The sequence below is a fragment of the Pristis pectinata genome, chromosome 4, assembly GCF_009764475.1.
Source record: "Pristis pectinata isolate sPriPec2 chromosome 4, sPriPec2.1.pri, whole genome shotgun sequence".
Classification (NCBI taxonomy): Eukaryota; Metazoa; Chordata; class Chondrichthyes; order Rhinopristiformes; family Pristidae; genus Pristis; species Pristis pectinata.
The window spans coordinates 11,145,032-11,161,263 of record NC_067408.1 but is presented as its reverse complement, the minus strand read 5'-3'; positions in this window follow the sequence as shown (position 1 = coordinate 11,161,263).

Genomic DNA, 16,232 nt, shown 5'->3' with positions numbered 1-16,232 from the left:
TACTCATATTCACAATGATAACTGAACATTTACCATGCAAGGCACTTTGTAACAATGCCAATTAGTGTGACATTTTTGTCTGCCAACAGCCTCTAGACCGTATGCTCCAATTAAATTCCATTCTAAGTCTCCCTCTCTTTTCTAAGCTGTTGATTGTTCACACATCACTGGTCTCTGATGTTCTATTTTTCTTTTTCCCCCTTCTCTCTTCCAGCTGTATTTCACCTCTCCCCTCACTTTTTCATCCCTTCTTTTGATCCTTTCTTCAAACTGAATGATATAGAGGATGAAAATTTTAAGAAGAGTTTGCACTTGAGGAGATTTGGTATGGCACCAAGACTCTTGCAAATTTCTACAGATTCTGACTGGTTGCATCATTGCCTGGTATGGAGGCTCCAATGCGCAGGATCGAAAGAGGCTGCAGAGGGTTATAGACTCAGCCAGCTCCATCACGGGACATCTACAAGAGGTGGTTCCTCAAGAAGGCAGCATCCATCATTAAGGATCCTCACCACCCAGGACATGCCCTCTTCATGATACTACCATCGGGGAGGAGGTACGGGAGTCTGAAGACCCACACCTAATGTTTCAGGAACAGCTTCTTCCATTCCACCATCAGATTTCTGAACGGTCCATGAACCGATGAACACTACCTCGTTATTCCTCTTTTGCACTGTTTATTTACTTTTGTAACATAGTAATTTTTATGTCTTTATGTCTTGCACTATACTGCTGCCGCAAAACAACAAATTTCACAACATACGTCAGTGATAATAAATCTGATTCTGATTCTGAAAACAACTGCTGAAACTGGAAATCATAAATAAAATCAGAAAGTGCTGGAAACGCATGAGGTTAAGCAGCATCTGTGGAAAGAAAACTCACATCAGAATCAGGAAAGAGATAAAACAAGTTAATTTTATGTTGCAGAGAGGGTCGGGTAGGAATGGATAGGACAAAGGGAATTGACTCTACAACTTATCCCCACCACAACCCCAGCCTCACCCTATCAGAAATATCTGTTTCTTCTGGTTCTCCTTTCACAGGTGCCTCATGATGACACATTCGGGACCAGGATAACTTAGATCAAGCTAATAAAGAGAAGAGGTTCCTCTTCTTTGAAAGGCATTATTGAGTCATTTGGGTGTGGTTAGACAGTTTTGCTCAGCAATTATGTGTTAATGATCTAATGTTCCACTTACGACAACAAAATGGCCAGATAGAACTTAAAGCTATTATTGTGATTACAGAGAATATAGAATACAGAACAGTACGACACAGCGCAGGAAAAGGCGTAAGTGTACCAATAGAAGTGGCAGAGGAACCCAAGGGAAGTGGGTTACCTGAAAATGAAAATTCAATGTTCATACCATTGCGTTGTAGGCTACCCAAGTGGAATATAAGGTGCTCAAGGGCTCTTAACAGAGTGTAGTTCTAATGATATTTCCCCTGGTAGTGGAAGCTAGAACCAAATCTCATGCTCTCAGAGTTCGAGGTGGACTTCTAAAGAAGGAACTTCTTCTCTCAGAGGATTATGAATCTCTTGGAATTCGCTAGCAAAGAGAGCCAATAAGTATGTTCATTTAGTGAATGTACTTTTAATCCAAGCTTTAGAAGGCTTTCTGGATTTGACAGTGCTCTCATAGGGTGTCCATTGATGGTTGGAATAGTTCATTTCAGCATATGGTTTGTATATTTAATAGCCCACTTGAAAAGGGTGAAGCTAATCATGGTACGAATTCATAAATAACACCAAACTTTAAAAAAAAGACATAGAAATGAAAGCAGAAAATTCTGGAAGTAATTGTGAGAGAAAACAAAATCCTTATAGCCTTTCACTTACCTTTCAGGATGTCAACTGCTGTAAGACAAAATAAGAGCTATTTGTCAGACTAGTTTCACAAATAGCAATGTGTTTATGACTACATTATCTGCTTTTAGTGTTGACTGACCAAGACTAAGGCTCCAGACATAATTCAACCACTCACTAAAATATCCATGCAAGGGGCAGTTTTAAACATTAGGTAGAAACCAGGACCTCTGATACTGAGCTGGACCTATTGTCGGGACAGTTTCTCCTCTGATTTCAATGGAGACAAAGACATGTAAGGGACAAAGTTCAGTTTAGACTTATTCACTTTTTTGTGGCTATTTAAATATTGTCAGGGTTTTATTATAATTTAAAATTATATATTGTTACGTATTGTTTATTTGTTCATTAATTTATTATTTATTGGGCAGTGTAGATTATTTATTATTCAATTAATAATCATTATTATTTATAACATAATATGTATTATTTGTTATTACAGATTATTTATTATTCAGTTATTACTCAATTGTTATTTATTTGTTTCTAGTCAATCTTCTGTTGTTAAATTATGGTTTAAATTTTTAACAATTGTTGAAGGGTTTTGAATGTTACTATCAAATATTTTCAGAAATATTCAAAATTTTGAGATGCTTCAACAGTTGGCTCAGCCAAAGGATGTGGCTTAATTGGCTGTGAAAATTAATTCAACTAATTTGTGGAAGGGCCTGCTGTTATCTGTCCAATCCCTATGGAAGGTCCTGCCAATGTGCAGGATCTCACAATGAGGGATCAGCTCAGATTCCAGCTACATGTTCTCTCTGAGGGAGAGGCACTAGTTTGGTCTGAAAGTTGTTTGGAGTTCAGCAGCGAGTTGTGGGAAATTCATTATTTTGGTATGTCACCAAAAACTCTTGCAAATTTCTACAGATTCTGACTGGTTGCATCACTGTCTGGTATGGAGGCTCCAATGCGCAGGATTGAAAGATGCTGCAGAGGGTTGCAGACTCAGCCAGCTCCATCATGGGCACAACACTCCTCACCATCAAGGACATCATCAAGAGGTGGTGCCTCAAGGAGGCAGCATCCATCAATAAGGACCCTCACCAGGCATGGTAGTGTAGCAGTTAGCATAACGCTCTACAGCGCCAGTGACCCGGGTTCAATTCTGGCCATTGTCTGTGAGGAGTTTGTACATTGTTCCTGTGTCTGCGTGCGGTTTCCTCCCACATTCCAAAGACATACGGGTTAGGAAGATGTGGGCATGCTATGTTGGTGACACTTGCGGGCTGGCCCCAGAACACTTTACACAAAAGATACACTTTACTGTGTGTTTTGATGTACATGTGACTAATAAACATATCTTAACTTATTTACCATAAATTCACTATAATTTATCATAATAAGCTAGTAAGTCTTGTCCCAGAGTTTTTCTTCTAGAATTAAACCTGAATTATCATTATATATGTTTCTTTGTAGCTTCTGAAGGATTAAACTAAAACTCTGACTGTCCACTATCTGACAACTCAGATATCCTGTTGGTTCAGCATGCCAGGTAATGTTTACTAGGCTCCTGCAGGACTCACCAGTCCCCTTGATTCCTTTCCCCCTCTGAGACTCACTGGATTTCGAGCTCCCCTGAGTCTCATCAGTAGTTGGGCTGTCCCAAGACTCACCAGGACCTGTGCTGTCATGGGATTCACTGGGTCCGGTGTTCATTTGAGTATCACCGGGTCCCCAGTTCCCACACTCCCCTGAAACCTACCGAGTTCACTGGAGAATTTATTATAATACCCTGTAACGTGTTTAAAAACTAATTAAAAGTGTGTTGGAAAATTAATGAATGACATACAATAGTCTGAAAAATATGCCCGTCAGCATTACCGAGATGAACTCTTGACCTCACAATCTACCTTATTCTGATCTTGCACCTTATTGTCTACCTGCACTGCACTTTCTCCGTGAGCTGTGACACTTTATTCTGCATTCTGTTATTGTTTTATCTTGTACTAACTCAATGCACTGTGTGATGAATTAATCTGTATGAACAGTAAGCAAGGCAAGTTTTTCACTGTACCTCGGTGCAAGTGACAATAATAAACCAAGACCAAATCCAAAGTCTCAGGTTTGCTGGATTATCGGAGTTTTACTGTGCATGATTCCTAGTAGCTAAAAATATTGTGGTCACGGTGTTTCATTATTTCACTGTTTGGAACATTCTTTTATTGTCCCACTTTTCTCATTGTAATTCTTAAGACTATTCAGAACTTCATTCAACAATCCATCATTATGAATGAGATCTTTCTGCCAGCTTCAGTTTTAATTCAATGAAGGTGTTTGTAATGTGGCAGGCTTAATTCCCAAAGTGTACTCTTACTCCAAGCTCATATTACTGTTTGAATTGAGAGGATAGAAAGTTCTGCTTTTCTCCAAGATTAACTCTAATTTCTTCTTAGAAGCTATTGTCAATTATCAAGTGTTATGGTTTCCAAAATCAAGGCTTTAATTTTGGAAAATATTAATTTATCTTCTCTACCCACTCCATCTGCACTATAAAATAGCTTTTCAATCAAAGATTGATCTTCTGGTATCGAGGGAGGTTCCAAAATCTCCCATCCCAGGGATCTGCTTGTTATTCTTGGATGGGATCATTCCTGGCCACATCATTTTCTGGGGTGTCCTTTCTTTAAGGTATCAGGCTCAAAGTGTACAACTTCCTATCCGATGTCACATGGGGAACAAAAAGTTCACGGGGCATTTCATGAGAAAAAGGAGTTTGGGAGAATAAGATTCTGAAGCATCTTGAAAAAGTGGATGTGAAGATATTTCCTCTTGTGGAAGAGTCTAGAATGAGGAGTCGCTGTTTAAAGTAAGAGATTGTTCATTTAAGATGGAGGTAAGTTGATTTTTTCTCTCGCAGAGGATCTTGAGTCTTTGGAAAAGACTTTCGAAAAAGGCTGGTGGAATATCTTTGTATGTTCTTAAGGCAGAGGCAGATAGATTCTTGATAAGCCAAGGTATGAAAGGTTGCTAATGGTGGTTGGGAAGGTGAAGTTGAGATTGCAGTCATATCAGCCATGTACATGATAGGGCAAGCTCAAGGGTCTGAGTGGCTTACTCCAGCTCTTAATTCATATTTCCTTATGCTTGTATGTTGGAAATGTGGCAAAAAATAGCATCAACTGACAACAGAGTGATGAATAACGGAGATTGTAAATTATAATTGTGAAGAAAGAATTTCAGACTTGATCCTGCCAGGTACTACCGACCAAGAAAATGCTGGAAATACTCAGCAGGTCAGGCTGTATCTAGGGGAAGAGAAACAGAGTCAATGTTTCAGGTCAACGACCCATTGTCAGAACTGAGAAGGAGACAAAAGAAACTTGTTAATTAAGTTGCAGGTGGGGTGATGTGTCTGATAGGGTAAAACCAGGGTGAGCATCGGGATAAGAATAGATAATCAGAGGGCCTGGGAGTACAGAACTAGAGGGCACAGGGAGTCTAGAACTAGAGGGCACAGGTTTAAGGTTAGAAGGGAGAAATTTAAAGGAGATCTGAGGGGTTAGTTTTTCACACAGAGGATGGTGAATGTTTGGAATAAGTTGCCAGAGGAGGCAGCAGAGGCTATTATTACAATCTTTAAAAGGCATTTGGACAGGTACTTGGATGGGAATGGAGTAAAGGGATATGCAGGCAAATAGGATTAGCTTAGATAACATCATGGTTGTCATGGATGAGATGGGTTATAAGGGCCCATGTTTTTGCTGTACGTTTCTATGATTGGATGATGAGCTATAAACAAGGTTATCTGGTCGATGAGTGAATGGCAGCAGTTAGCGAGAAAATAAAAGAACACGGACAAAAGAATGCAGGAGTTGTGAAATGTAGGTTGGGTTGGGCATGTCCGACACTCTCAGAGGGAAAATATAAAATAAAGGGGGGGAGGGGGAATGATAACAAACAAGCTGAGCCATTGGCCCAGATGGATAACAGATATGGACAGAAATTGGTATTACTGACCAATGATTGCCTGCTGAGTCTCATTGTAAAATGTCACTTTCATTAATAGTGGGAAAGACCTATATTTCTAGAGCACTTTTCACAAATACAGAACACTCCAAACTTCTTTGCAGTGAAGCAAAATACTTTGTAAGTGTAAATCAAAAGACTGCAGATGCTGGAAATCTGAAACAGAAATAGAAAGTACTGGGAAAAAACTCAGCAATCAGGCAGCGTCTGTGGAGAGAGAAACAGGTAACATTTTGGGGCTGCAACCCTTTCTCAGAATCATCAACTGTTTCTCTTTCTGCAGGTGCTGCCTGACCTGCTGAGTTTTATCAGCATTTTCCGTTTTTGTTTGAATCTTTGGAAGTACAGTTACTGTTGTTAGAAATGGGATTTTACATTAAAAATACCTTTTCTCCAAGAAAAAAATGAAATGAATTACGAACAGAAATAGCCAGTGTTTAAAATAGACAGTATCTGTGGCGAGAGAAACAGAATTAATGTTTCAGGCTGATGACCTTTCGTCTGATAGAATGTCATCGATAGGAAATGTTAAGTCGGTTTCATTCGCCATAGGTGATGCTTGACCTGCTGAGTATTTCCAGCATCATCAGTTTTTATTTTAGATTCCCAGCATCTGTAGCTTTTTGTCATATAATGAAATTTAAACAGATATTTTTTTGCAAAGGATTGCAAAGAAATGGTCTTCAATATTTTACTGGAATTAGGAATATAATGACTTACAATTGCAATAAAAAATGACACAATTAAAAATATTGGACTCTTCAGTTTCCAAAATTAAGTCTTGCTTAATGCATTACAGCACTTAAGTTAATTTACTCAAGAAATACATGGGCAGAAACTGTGAACTTTTGTTTCATAATCACGCTCTAGGGATGAGCCTGGCTGGTGATGATTTGTCATCATGGCAATGTTCCACTCCAAAGACTGAGATATAAAGGTATTCTGTAGCAGGAGGACAGACTTCACAATTTCAACCCAGTGAACTCTATTTCCTCAAAGAATATCCATCAAGAAAAAGAAAACGTTATCATCTAGGATCGTTGGGAATCCCATCTTTGTTAGTGTGTTTTGTCGCTGCTAAGAGTGGCCTAATTTGTTGTTGAATACTCAGCAGGGCATTGTTAATATTTTATGCTGAATTCAGAATATATGGGTAGCCAGCATAGAAGTATGCCTGACCAGTTTGTTCAGGCTGATTAGACTCTTTGTTATTCTGCAACTCTCACACCAAGACTACTAAATAAAACATAGTTGGAGCCATATTTTAAATACAAATGAATCAGAAGCAGCTCATAAAATGTCAATGGAGGAAAGGGAATATTTTAAAACTAATCATTTTCTACGTGCAAGCTGGGGTTGCTTAGTACATGTGGAAAGCAAGATGAACAAAAAATAATACAGGACTTTTCAGGACACTTAATTCACCAAACTACATCCAAAACAAACTACTTTCAGACAGTGAAGTATTCAACATGAACATATGGATAACTTTCCTGATCTTCATCAAAATAATGCCATGGAGTCTTTTATCTGGTCCTGAAGAGATATTAAACTGGAGCAGGCTGCCACAGTTTAATATCTCATCAGGAACACACACATCGCAGCTGTAAGACTGAAGACCTGCACTCTTGAACTAGCTGCACCAAACTAGCCAAAGTGTTCCAATACAGTTACAATGCTGGTGTCTACCAGAATGTAGAAAATTAGCCATGTGTGTCCTGTTTACAAAAGGCAAGGTAAATTCAGTCCAGCTCGTTACCACTCAATTCATCTACTCTCAATCATTAGCAAAGTAATGGAGGCCATCATCAAGAGTGCTATCAAGTGGCACCCACCCACCAGCACCCTACCCACCGACACCCAGTTTGGGTTTAACCCAGGCTGCCCAGCTGAAGTCCAGAGGTAACTTAAGAGTGACATCAGTTCTGAAGTAGGGTCACGGACCCAACGTGTTGACTGTTCCTCTTTCCACAGACGCTGACTGGCTTACTAAGTTTTTTTTTACCCAGCATTTTCTGTTTTTGTTTCAGTTTCCCAGCATCTGCATTACTATTTTGATTGTCATTGATGTGCAATTATGTAGCGTCTTTACATAAGAACTTCAGAAGTAGAAGCAGAAATAAGCCATCTGGCCTCTCCTGCCTTTCCTGTCAGTCAGTAAGATCTGCGCTGATGTTCTGCTTCAGTGGTACTTGCCTGCTCCATTTCCTTTATTTCCTTTGCTGATGAGGAACAGGGGGATCTTGGGGTCCACGTCCATAGATCCCTCAAGGTTGCCGCGCAGGTTGATAGGGTTGTTAAGAAAGCATGTGGAGTGTTGGCCTTCATTAGTTGGCGTATTGAGTTCAAGAACCGCGAGGTAATATTGCAGCTCCATAGAACTCTGGTTAGATCACACTTGGAGTATTGTGTTCAGTTCTGGTCGCCTCATTATAGGAAGGATGTGGAAGCTTTAGAGAGGGTGCAGAGGAGATTTACCAGGATGCTGCCTGGATTGGAGAGCATGTCCTATGAGGATAGGTTGAGTGAGCTGGGGCTTTTCTCTTTGGAGAGAAGGAGGATGAGAAGTGACGATAGAGGTGTACAAGATGATAAAAGGCATAGATCAAGTGGACAGTCAGAGACCTTTTCCCAGGGCGACAATGGCTAACACAAGGGGGCATAATTTTAAGGTGATTGGAGGAAGATATAAGGGGAATGTCAGGGTTAAGTTTTTTACACAGAGAGTGGTGGGTGCATGGAACGCACTGCCAGCAGAGGTTGTGGGGGCAGATACATTAGGGACATTTAAGAGATAGACACATGAATGATAGAGAAATGGAGGGCTATGTGGGAGGGGAGCGTTAGATAGATCTTAGATCAGGATACAATGTCAGGACAACATTGTGGGCCGAAAGACCTGTACTGTGCTGTAATGTTCTATGTTCTATCTAAAAATCTATCCACCTCCACTTTGAACACATTCGGTGACTGACTCTCTATGGCCATTGGGTAGAGGATTCCAAGATTTATCATACTCTGCACAAAAACATTTTTTCTCATCTCTGTCATGCCCTTACTTTGAGACTGAGACTCCATAGATCTAGACACCCCTTGCAGGGGAAGCAGTGTTGTCAAACTGAACATCGCAAAAGGTCTCAAGGCACCTACAGTAAAATTGTTATTGTAGCAACTTTGACATTCAGACACATGAGGACAGGTTAGAGAAAGTGACCAAAATCTTGGTCAAAGAGTTAGGTTTTAAAGGGCATATTAGAAAAAAGAGAGGTGGAGAAACAGAAGCTTGATCCTTAATAATAGAAGGAAATTGAATAATTTTATTATTAGAGATTGATAAGAGACAACCCTTGTATTTATTTGGTATTGTATCAGAACTCTGAGAACATTTCCACGGGATGATGTTTTGTATATAGAGAAATTGAGCAAAATGTTTCATATTCTCGAGACGTTAGAGGAATGAGAGGTGATCTCATTTGAATCTACAAAAATGTTGTTAAGGCTTGACAGAGTAAGCTGCCTATCCTAGAATTTAGGACCATTGTCTCAAAATAAAAGTCCTGCCATTCATGTTGGAGATCAAGAAAAATATTTTCACTCTTAGGGTTGTGAATCTTTGAAACTCACATGCAATGTGCATGCTCAGTCAAGTGATACCAGGATAGAAGTAAAAATAGATTTGTGATGGGAGATCAGCCTACTCCTGTTCCTATGTCTTATTTATGTTCTTATATAGGAAAATATAACTATTAAAGCTCACAGAATTCAGGGGTCTGCTGTGGTACCCAAGCAAGATCTTTTGCCCCTTAACAAAACTGATAATGTAATAATATGTATTGAATATGAATAGAAAGGTTCAAAAATCCTTATACATTATGTTCTGCTGAAATAACCAATTCTTGAGAAGGTAAAAAAGTCAAAGTACTTTTGGCTTCATATATCTGGAAAGAGTGTCGGGAAACAGATCACTGGAATTGGAATTAATTTACTATTGTCACTTGTACCAAGGTACAGTGAAAAACTTGTCTTCATACCATTCATACAAATCAATGCATTACACAGTGCATTTTGAGGTAGTACAAGGGAAAACAATAGAATGCAGAATGAAGTGTTACAGTTACAGAGAAAGTGCAGTGCAGGTACACAATAAGCTGCAAGGTCATAATGAAGACACAAGAAATTCTGCAGATGCTGGAATCTGGAGCAATACACAAAGAGTGCTGGAGGGACTCTGCAGGTCAGGCAGCATCCACGGAGGGAAATAAACAGTCGACATTTCGGGCCGAGACCCTTCATCAAGACTGGAAAGGAAGAGGGCAGAAGCCAGAATAAAAAGTTCATAACAAGGTAGATTGTGAAGTCAAGAGTCTATATTATTGTACAAGGGAACCATTCAATGGTCTTTTAAACAGCAGGATAGAAGCCGTCCTTGAGCCTGGTGGTACATGCTTTCAGGCTTCTGCCTGATGGGAGAGAGGAGAAGAGAGAATGTCCAGGGTGGGTGGGGTCTTTGATTATGCTGGCTGCTTCACCAAGGCAGCGAGAAGTATAGACACATGGAGGGGAGGCTGGTTTCTGTGATATGCTGAGCTGTGTCCACAAACCTCTGCAGTTTCTTATGGTCCCGGGCAGAGCAGTTGCCATACCAAGCCGTGATACAACTTATCTTTGGGATGTACATGGAAACCAGAACAACCAGTGGAAACCCACACAGTCATAGAGATAAGATAAGATATCTTTATTAGTCATATGTACATCAAAGCACACAGTGAAATGCATCTTCTGCATAGAGTGTTCTGGGGGCAACCTGCAAGTGTCACCATGCTTCTGGCCCCAACATAGCACGTCCACAACTTCTTAACCCTTACGTCTTTGGAATGTCGGAGGAAACCGGAGAACCCAGAGGAAACTCGTGCAGACACGGGTAGAATGTACAAACTTAATACAGACAGTGGCCGGCATTGAACCTGGGTCTCTGGCACTGTAATAGCATTACACTAACCGCTACACTGCCGTGCCTGTCCTTACAACCTCCACATAGATGTCACCTAAGGCCAGATTTGAACCTGCTTCCCTGGAACTGTGAGACAGCAACACCAGTCTTTATACCACGGTGCTACCACGCATGCAGTGAAAGCTCCCTCTTAGAAAAGGCATAACAGTAGCTTAGGAACTTCCATCTCAATCTATAAATGCTGCCTCATCCATACACAAGAAGAGATGGTGTCTGCAATACGAATACCTTCAACTTACCAATCAATAAACAACCTTTCCCTCAATGTCAACAAAACAAAGTCATTGACTTCAGGAAGGAGGGACAGTGCACATGCTCCTGTCTACATCAATGGTGCTGAGGTCAAAAGGGTGGAGAACTTCAAGTTCCAAGGAGTGAACACCACCAGCAGCCTGTCTCGGTCCAACCACATAGACACCACAGCGAAAAAAGGTCACCAGCACCTCTACTTCCTCAGGAGGCTAAAGAAGTTTCCCATGTCCCCTTTGACATTCACCAGTTTTTATTGAGGCACCATAGAAAACATCCTCTTTTGATGTTGGCAAATTACTGTAAATTATACCTTAGTGTAGGTAAGTAACAGAAGTATCAAATGGGAGTTGATAGGTGTTTTTTTTGTTCTTCATCAAGAGACAAACTTCGTGTGGGTTTGACATCTGAACATTTTATTAACCAACACCCGTCTGGCTTGCTTTCCCTCTCTTTTTACAGCCACTTCCTGTTCCCCCATGCATTGTCTATTGGGAACTGTAGTTCTTTATTATATCTACATAATAACAATAGACGTGTGAGGGAGAGTAAGTTGTAGAGCCACAGGGAAATAATAGGACTGATAGGATAGCTCTGCCAAGAGCTGGCATGGATTTGATGGGTTAAATGGGCTCCAACTGTGTTATAGTAGATGTGTGTATTGATGGCAGGGCAGGAAGTGATGATATGGTGCAGTGTTAACAGTTGGTTATTTACTCACAGGCTGAGAAAAGTTCAATTTCCTCAATTTCACATGAAGTGGCCACATCCCCCACATCAGACTTAGAAACATCCATGTCCACCCAATAGCTTCGACATTGAGTGGTACCCACCGAACATCTGTCAGCAGAGGTGGTGGAGGCAGATACATTAGGGACATTTAAGACACTCTTAGAATGCCACATGAATGATAGAAAAAATGGAGGGCTATTTGGGAGGGAAGGGCTAGATAGATCTTAGAGCAGGATAAAATGTCGGATCAACATCGTAGGCCGAAGGGCCTGTACTGTGTTGCAATGTTCTATGTTCTAACTTCCCATGGAAATTGCCAGTCCCTCACTGAACCTCACCATCAATGAGCAATGGAGATAGACAACAAGGTCAGAAAGTAAGAGAATAATACAGCGCAGAAACAGACCCTTCGCAAAATGCCGACCATGGTGCCCACCAAGCTAGTCCCATTTGCCCACATTTATAGTTGTTGTTTGTACAGCGTTTGTGGTCCAGGTTTGATTCCATTTGTCATTCCTGTTAAAATTTTCAGAGGAAGGTGCAGCAGGAGCAGAAGGATTTCTGTGGGTGTATTGGGGGTTCAGAGAGGTCTCAGTAAGGGCCAGCTACTGATGGTTCACACAACTTCTCTTTGTGCTGCAGCATCTTGTTGGATAATGGTGGATTGGTTGCAACAATTGACAGCACTGGATGCCATTGAATTGGAGTCGACTTTCAGGTTCCCGTGAATGCCCGCATGGCCGAGTTCAGACCTACAAGTAGAAGTAGAGTTTTGCAGGACAAATGTTCGTGTCTATGTTTCAAAAGACAAAAACAGTTGTATTTGGAAGATTAGAGTTATAGAATTATACAGCACAGAAGGAGGATCTTTGGCCCAATTTGTCCATGCCAACCAAGTTGTCTACTTGAGCGAGTCCCATTTCCCTGGGTTTGGTCTGTATCCCTCAAGGATTATATTTTCTTCCACTGTTATTTCCTACATCCTCTAACAATGGTCATTCTTCCTACAAAACCAAGACAATGAGAGTCATCACTCCAAATAATAGTGGCCATTTGCCGCCAATATTCTTGTTTAATACTTGCAACCACTCACATTTATAGCACCAAGAACAAAGCTTCAGTGTTTTAGCTGCTCAGGCTCCACCCAGCAACTCTAAACATTTCTGAAACTTCTTTTCTAATCCTTTGGACGCTGTTATCTTGAGGGAGCTTGGTTTCCCTTGCACATTAATCTCTGTGAAAATGTTGCAAATGCAAAATATTTCCTGAGTAGCAATTCAGAAAAACGCATGACTGATGCAATGCAAATAAGCTGCACATATTTTGCTGAATTAAACATCTTTTCCTAGTGGAAGCTTGGGAAAACAGCTGGCTGAAGGTAAATTTGAAGATCAAAGATTTAAAAGCATGCCCCCATATCCAACTTGATTATTTTATTTTCATTATTTTAAGATCTGGACAGACGGGCTAAGCCAGCATTTATTGCCCATTCCTAAATACCCTTGAGAAGGTGATGGTGAGTTGCCCCCTTGAACCTTTAATTCTGATATAATTGTAGGATTCGTGTAAAAGGGTGGTTATTTTTGATTCATTATTGTCACACTTACTGAGATACAGTGAAAAACTTTGTGTGCCATTCAGACAGATCATGTAGTAAAAATAAAACAGAATGCATAATATAGTGTTGCAGCTGCAGAAAAAATGCAGTGCAGGTAAAGACTAAAGATCAAGGGCCACGACGAGATAAATTTGGAGATCAAGAACTCATCTTCAGAGGTCTGCTGAAGCGTCTGTTCACAGTGGGATAGAAGCCGTCAGTGAGTCTGTTGGTATGTGCTCTCAAGCTTTTGTATCCTCTGCCTTGATGACAGAGGGGGGAGAAGGGAGAATGACTGGGGTGGTAGGGTTCATTGATTATGTTGGCTGCTTTTCCGAGGCAGCAAGAAGTGTAAACAGAGTCAATGGAGGGGAGGCTGGCTTGCATGATGGACTGGGCTGCGATGATGGTCTGCATGAATCCGGTGGGCTGAAGGGCCTGCTTCTGTGCCCTGTCTCTGTATGACTCTGTGGCACTGCAGCCTTTTGGTGAAATTGCTCCAACAATACTGTTGGGGAGTGAATTCCAGGACTTAGACTCAGAAACATTGAAGAAATAGAAATTTATTTTCAAGTCAGAGATTTCAAATAAAAAACTGCATTGCTGGAAATCTGAGATAAAAACAAATAATATTGGAAACAATCTACCAGTAAGGCAGCATCTGTGGAAGGAGAAACAGAGTTAATATTTCTGCAGAACTGAAGGGTTTCGGACTTCAGGGATTTTGGGGTCCAAGTCCATAGCTCCCTGGAAGTGGCCATGCAAGTAGATAAAGTAGGGGTATGGCATGCTTGTCTTCATTGGTCAGGGCATTGAGTATAAGAAGAAGGAAGTCATGTTGCAGTCATATAATACTTTGGTAAGCTGCACTTGGAGTATTGTATACAATTCTGGTTGCCCCATTACAGGAAGGATGTGGAGGGTATGGAAAGGATACAGAAGAGGTTTACCAGGATTCTGCCTGGATTAGAGAGTATGAGCTACAAGGAGAGGTTGGACAAACGTGGGTTGTTTTGTCCGGAGCATCAGAGACTAAGAGGAGATCTAATGAAAGTTTATAAAATTATGAGAGGCATAGATAGGGTAGACTGTCAGAATCTTTTTCCCAGGGTAGAAATGTCAAATACTAGAGGAGATTCCTTTGAGGTTAGAGGGGAAATTTTAAAGGAGATGTGCGGGATGGTAGGTACTGGAACAGTTTGCAGGAATAGTGGTGGAAGCAGATACAATAGTGGCATTTAAAAGATCTTTCGATAGACACGTGAATATGCAGGGAATGGAGGGTTATGTATCATATGCAGGCAGAAGGGATTTAATTTAATTCAGCATCATGTTCAGCACAGACGTCATGGTCTGAAGGGCCTCTTCCTGTGCTGTGCTGCTCTATGTTCTATCTTCTATGAAATGTTTCTTTTTACGCAGATGCCAGTTGATGAACTGAGTGTTGCACCATTTTCTGTACTTATTTCCAAGTTCGGACGCTGAGTGATCGGAGGGAAACCTGCAGGTGGTGGTGTTCGCATGTGCCGGAAACCTTCTTGGTGGTAGAAGTCACAGGTTGTAAAGAAACAGACAGTAGAGCTAAAGCTTTGCATTCCACTGAGGTTTGGTGCACAGCCATTATATACTCAGGGGGCTGGTAACAATGCTGATTCCCATTTTCCATTTGTAGTGCATGTCGTTCTACAGGGAGTTAATTTATGGCATCTGCTGTTCATCTATTCTCATAGCAGTTGTTTAAATCCCTCCAAGGATTCAATCCTCCCTTCCTCTTTTTTCTACTTCAGCTTTACAACTTTCTGAGATCCTTGTCCTCCCTCATTTCTGACCTTGTTCATTATTGATTCCCTTTGGTTCAGCTTCGGCTTCAACCACCTGGGTCTTGAATTATGAAAATCCTTCCCTAAACTTCCCTGAAATTCTACCCCTCTCTTCCAACCTTTCAGTTTCTCCTACATTTTTAACCAAGCTTGTGGTAACCAATCCTGGTTGTGGTAACTAATTCGGCTCCTCCCACTTTCTCCAAATAGACGTCAAGTCTCTGTACACTTCCATCCTCCATCAGGAAGGCCGTTTCTTTCTCGACAACAGACCCAACCAGTTCCCCTCCACCAACACCCTCCTCTCTCTGGCAGAACCAGTACTCACCCTGAAGAACTTTTCTTTTGGCTCCTCCTGCTTTCTCCAAACCTATCACCTCTCAGCTTATTACATCTTCTCCCCCTTCCCCACCAACCTACCATCCCCCCCTCACATGGCTGCGCCTTTCACCTGCCTGTGTTTGCTCGTCCCTTCCCCCCACCTTCTTATTCCTGCTTCTGCGCTCGTCCTTTCCAGTCCTGATGAAGGGTCTCGTCCTTAAATGTCGACTGTTTATTTCCCTCCATGGATGCTGCCCGACTTGCTGAGTTCCTCCAGCATGTTTTGTGTATTGCTCCAGATTCCAGCATCTGCAGAACTTTTTGTGTCACCAATCCTGGGATGGCTTGGCGTCATGATTTGACTAAAAGTGTCCCTGTGAAGTCTCTCAACACACTTACTGCCTTGTGGGTGCTGTCTAACTACAAGTTGTTGTTAATGGCGAATCCTTCTCACCTGTTGCTGTGGGGTTCACATTCAGTCCCGCTGAGCCCCGCAAATCATTTCTCAATTTGGTGGTCTGCTTAAACAAGAATAAATAATCTCAGCACCTGGTGCTAGGAGGTTGCATGCATATACAAGGCTAAACTTCAGCAATACTAAATGGGTTCCAAGCATTAATATCTTGTGCTTAGGCTCTCTGAACTAAGCAAGCTTTTCCAATG